Genomic DNA, 6152 nt, shown 5'->3' with positions numbered 1-6152 from the left:
ATCCACACAGTCAAAGGCTTTGGCATAGTCAAGGAAGTAGAAATAGATGTTTTTCTGGAACTCTCTTGCTTTTTTAATGATCCAGCAGATGTTTTCAATTTGATCTCTGGTTCCTCTGCCTTTTCTAAAACCAGCTTGAACATCTACCCCCTCTCACTCAAACCTCCCTCCCACTCCCACCATCCCACCCCTCTACATCATAACAGAGCACTGAACTGAGCTCCCTGTGCTATACAGCAGCTTCCCACTAGTTATCTGTTTTACAAATAGTAGTATACATATGTCAGTGCTATTATTTCAACTTTTCCCGCCCTCTCCTCCTTCCCTCTACTGTGTCCACAAGTCTATATATCTGTCCTGCAAATAGGTTTATTGGTACCATTTGTCTAGATTCCATATGCATGTGATAATATACAATATTTGCTGGGGTTTTTTTTTTCTGATTTAATTCTCTCTGTATGACATACTCTAGGTTCATCCACAAAACTACAAATGACCCAATATCATTCTTTTTCATGGTTAAATAACATTTCCCTGTTATAAGCCCAATATATTCTTTATCCATTTATCTGCCAATGGACATTTAGGTTGTTTCCATGTCCTGGTTATTGTAAATAGTGCTGCAATGAACACTGGGGTACATGTGTCTGTTTGAATTATGATTTTCTCAGGATATGTGACCTATAGTGGGAATGCTGGGTCATATGGTAGTTTTATTCCAAGTTTCTTAAGGAATCTCCATACTGTTCTCCACAGCAGTTGTATCAGTCTACATTCCCATCAACAGTACAAGAAGGATCCTGTTCCTCGACATCTTCTCCAGCATTTATTGTTTGTACATATGTCATGGTTACGCAGAGATTACACCAAGGATGCAACAAATCTTTAATATATGCAAATAAATCAATGTGATAAAACCATATTAACAAATTGAAAGATTAAAAAAATGATAATTTCAAAAAATGCAGCAAATGCTTTTGACAAAATTCAACACCCATTTATGATAAAAGCTCTAAAAAAAATGGGCATAGAAGGAACTTATCTCAACACAATAAAGGTCATATATGATAAACCCACATTGAAAATTATTCTCATTGTAAAAACCTGAAAGTATTTCCTCTAAGATCACAAACAAGACAAGGCTGCTCACTCTCAATATTATTATTTGGCATACGTCTGGAAGTCCATAGTTCTGGAAGTTCATGGCAATCAGAGAAGAAAAAGAAATAAAAGGAATCCAGATTGGAAAAGAAGAAGTATAACTGTTATTGTTTGCAGATGACATGATACTATACACAGAAAATTCTAAAGATGGCATCAGAAAACTACTAGAGCTAACCAATGAATTCAATAAAGTCACAGGATACAAAATTAATACACAGAAACAAATCTCTTGCATTCCTATACACTAACAGCAACAAATAAAAAGAGAGAAATTAAGGAATAATCCCTTTCAACACATCAAAAAGAATAAAATACTTAGAAATAAATATACCTAAGGAGAAAAAAGATCTGTATGCAGGAAACAGTGAAAGAAATCAAAGACAACACAAACAGATGAAGAGGTATACCCTCTCTTTGGATTGGAAGAATCAATATTGTGAAAATAACTATATTACCCAAAGCAATCTACAGATTTAATGCAATTCCTATCAAATTACCAATAGAATTTTTCACAGACATTGAATAAAAATTTTACAAATAGCCAAAGCCAATAGCCAAATAGCCAAAGCAATCTTGAGAAAGAAAAATGGAGCTGGAGGAATCAACCTTCCTGACTTCAGACTATACTACAAGGCTACAATAATCAAGACAGTGAGGCACTGGCACAAATACAGAAATATAAATCAATGAAACAGGATAGATAGCCTAGAAATAAACCCACACACCGATGGACACCTTACTTTTGACAGGGGAGGCAAGAATATACGATGGAGAAAATAGAGCCTCTTCAATAAATGGTGCTGGGAAAACTGGACATCTATATGTAAAAGAATGAAATTAGAAGACTTCCTAACACCATACACCAAAATAAATTCAAAATGGATTGGATTTAAATATAAGGCCAGAAACTATAAAGCTCTTAGCAGAAAACATAGGTAGTACACTCTTTGACATAAATTGCAGCAAGATCTTTTTTGACCCACCTCCTGGAGTAATGGTAGTAAAAACAAACAGGACCTAATTAAACTTTAAAACTTTTGCACAGCAAAAGAAACCATAAACAAGATGCAAAGACAGCTTTTAGAGTAGGAGAAAATATATGAAAATGAAGCAGCTGACAAAGGATTAATCTCCAAAATATACGAGCAGCACATGCAGCTCAATATATTTTAAAAAAAAAAAAAAAACACAGACATTTTAGTTAGAGAAAGGCAAGCCCATAAACTTTTAAATAGTGACTTTCATTTTGTTTTGTTTTTAGTTTATACTGTAGTTGATAATTTTTTGCTGGAAGGTTTTACTGCTTTTTAAAATGACCTTTGAACGGTTTATTTTAAGCAATATCCAACCTTGAAACTGTGAGATTAGACTCCAAGGAATAGTTACTAAATCCTTGAATATCATGCCTCCATTTTAACCTAATCTGTAAATGACCTCACCTTATCTTTGGGCATAGAAGTTAAGTAATTCAGTCTCAAGCTGGCATTAAGAAGAAAGCAATGACACACAGTGCTGTGGGAGAACATAAGATCTCTCTGCTTTCACTTTAAGAGTATTAACAGTAAATTTGATAAGATGTTTGACTAATAAATGAAGACAAATCCAAATACCTGTAGAATAGACTATGCTGTGAAAACTTTGACTGTTGATTAAATTATTTCCTTTAAATTTTAGCATAGGCAGAGTATTAGAATTTTTAAAAATGAGAGGAATGTAGCTCTTATCTTTAGCCTTCTATGGCACCTTGGGCAAATCAACTAGACTTGTTGGGTTTATTTTCTTAACTGTAAAATGAGATGCTTAAATCCCAGGTTCCTATAAAATTCTATGAAGATGACATTTTAAAAAGTTATGTGAGAAAGACATCTGAATTTAACTATCTGTCAAAAGACATATTCAGAGTACATGAGCCATCTAAAAAGCCAAAAAAAAAAAAAAAAAGAGGTAGGGGGGAACAATTCATATTTTTAACAATAGGTAAAGACTTGAAAAGGCACTTCAGAAGAATAAGCACACAAAAAGATGCTCATCTTTGGTCACAAGAAATGCAAACTGAAAATGCAATGTGGTAACTCTACATCCCACTAGAATGATTTTTTTAAATTACCAAGTATTTGCAAAGACATAGAGCAAATAGAACTAATGGGAATGTAATGTAGTATAGCTATTTCATAAAACTGTCAATATGTGCTAAATCTGAACATGATCCAGCACTTATACTCTTAGATGTATGTCAACAACATAAAATATTCATAGAAACTTTACACATAACAGAAAAATCTAGAAACAACCTTAATGTCCATCAGTAGTAGAATGAGTAAACTAAATGTAATGTTATGTACTGAAACTTACATATAATTATGAAAAAGACTGAATTACTGCTACATTCAACAGCATGCATGAATCTCAAAGATATTAACAATGTGCAAAAGAAGATGGACACAAAAGAATATTTTATTTACATGCAATTCAAAGACAAGCAAAATTAATCCTTGGTGACAGAAATAAAAATAGTGGTTACCTTTGGGAGCAGAATACTGACTGGGAGGCTGAGAATGTTTTAAATTTTGATTTAGGTTGTAGTTGTATGGTTTTATTCATTTATAAAAATGCATTAAGCTTTATTATACCTATTGTTAATTAAAAATAGATTTATAAAATGTATCATGTTACAGTATTATATGATGTCATATGAATTAGAAGATGATTGCTGCTTGGCAGGAAAGCTATGACAAACCTAGATGGTGTGTTAGAAAGCAAAGACATCACTTTGCCAACAAAAGCCCATATAGCCAAGGCTGTGGTCTTTCAGTAGTCATGTACAGAAAGAGCTGGACCATAAAGAAGGTGGAGAACTGAAGAACTGATGCTTTCAAACTGTGGTGCTGGAGAAGACTCAAGAGTCCTTTGGACAGCAAGGAGATCAATCTTGAAAGAAATCAACCCTGAATACACATTGGAAGGACTGATGCTGAAGCTGGAGCTTCAATACTTCGGCCACCTGACATGAACAGCCTACTCAGTGGAAAAGACTCTGATGCTGGGAAAGATTGAAGGAAGAAGGAGAAGAGGGCAACAGAGGATGAGATGGTTAGATGGCATTACTAGTTCAATGGACACAAGCTTGGGAAAACTCTGGAAGATGGTGAGAGACAGGGAAGCCTGGCATGCTGCAGACCAGGGGGTCTCAAAGAGTGAGACACAACTTGGCAACTGAACAATAACATGATGTCAAAAAATTCACTCCCCAAATTTTTATGATTGAAAAAATATAGATCTGAAGTTTGCTAACTAATTCAGTACGGATCATGTCTGCAACTCAAGATTCCCAACCCAGAGAAAATAGCCCCATTGGGATGAAGCCCTAAGGCATCATCAAGAGTAACAAGAAAGAGATTGGTGACAACTTTGATGACATGAACCTCTCTGAGTGCCTCCTCCATGACATCTACACCTATGGTTTTGAGACAACTGCCATCCAGCACTGAACCATTCTTCATTGTATCAAGGACTATGATGTGACTGCTCAAGCCCAATCTGGGATTGGTAAAATGGCAACCTTTGCCATATCAATTCTGCAACAGAATGAATTTGATCTAAAGACCACCAGGCCTTGGTCCTAGCAGCCATTCAGAGTTGGCTCAGCAGATACAGAAGGAAGTCACAGCATTAGGGGATTATATGGGTGCCCTCTGCCATGGCTCCATTGGGGGTACACCCACTGCGAGTACTAATGTGTGTGCTGAGGGGCAGAATACACAGGTAGGAAGCTCTCATTCCACTGTGGGCACCCTAGGCCATAGGTTTGACATGCTTAACAAGAGACATCTTTCTCCCAAACACATTCAGATGCTTATACCAGATGAAGTTGATGAATGATTAAGGACCAGAATATCTATGGCATATTCCAAAAGCTTAATAGCAAAGCCCAGGTGGTTCTGCTGTCAGCTACAATGCCTTTCAATGTGCTTCAAGTGACCAAGAAGTTCATGAGGGACTCAATTCAAATTCTTGTCAAGAAAGAAGAGTTGACCCTGGAGGGTATCCACCAATTCCACATCAATGCAGAACGAGAGAAGTGGAAATCAGACTCACTGTGTGACTTAAACAAAACCTTGACCATTACACAGGCAGTCATCTTCAACACCTGAAGGAAGGCCTCCTGGTCCACTAAGAAGATGCAATACTGAGACTTCACTGTCTCTGCCATGGGCAGAGATATGAACCAAAAAATGAAATGTAATCATGACGGAATTCCCCTCTGGCTCTAGCAGAGTATTGATTACCATTGACCTACTGGCTAGAGGTATCAATGACTAAGGTTTCCTTAGTCATAAACTATGATCTTCCCACCAACAGGAAAAAGTAAGTCCATATAATCAGTCATGGTGAACATTTTGGTGGTGGTAGTGTGGCTATTAACATGGTGACAGGCCTTGGAGACAATTCCTGCAACACCTCCAATGAAGAGCTGCCCCTCAGTGTAGCTGACTGCATCTGACAGCAGCTGTTCTACTATCTAGCCCCAGCCAGGAATCGACCTTGGGGGACCAAGGAGCAGCAAGAAGGGGGAGGAACGGAGCCAAGGGCTGGACATCTTGCCATTTTTTTTCTTTGAATAAATGTTGCTTTTTGAGGTAAAAGAAGGAACCATGAATATTCTGGAAACCCATTTCTTTGGGGGTAGGCCCAAAAACACTAATCACTTTCCCTAACCTAGTCAGCCTCTGAACTCCTGAGGCTCTCTTCCCCCTAGCTGAACTCTTCTGGAAAATTGGTCAAAGGTGGGGAGGGGGTTGTAAGCTGCCACTCGTTTCACATGCTGGACCAAATCTGGAGGGAGGGCACCTGAGTTATCTGGGCAGGGGATCGCCCCAGGTGACAGGGGTAGCCCCTCTTACATTGATTTGTATAGTACCAATTCATATATACCAATTCAGGAAATCAATTAAATGAGTTGGAAATTAAATGACTTAGAAACTTAAAAA

General features: G+C 37.3%; 1 pseudogene; it reads left to right on the top strand.

Annotated features, from left to right (window-relative positions):
- The first annotated feature begins 4472 nt into the window (after positions 1-4472).
- LOC138442248 (eukaryotic initiation factor 4A-I pseudogene) lies at positions 4473-5665 on the top strand (annotated as a pseudogene).
- Positions 5666-6152: the final 487 nt, after the last annotated feature.

Source organism: Ovis canadensis, chromosome 6, assembly GCF_042477335.2.
Source record: "Ovis canadensis isolate MfBH-ARS-UI-01 breed Bighorn chromosome 6, ARS-UI_OviCan_v2, whole genome shotgun sequence".
In the NCBI taxonomy this organism is placed as follows: Eukaryota; Metazoa; Chordata; class Mammalia; order Artiodactyla; family Bovidae; genus Ovis; species Ovis canadensis.
The sequence above is the reverse complement of the archived record's forward strand: the minus strand, read 5'-3'. Positions and strand labels throughout refer to the sequence as shown.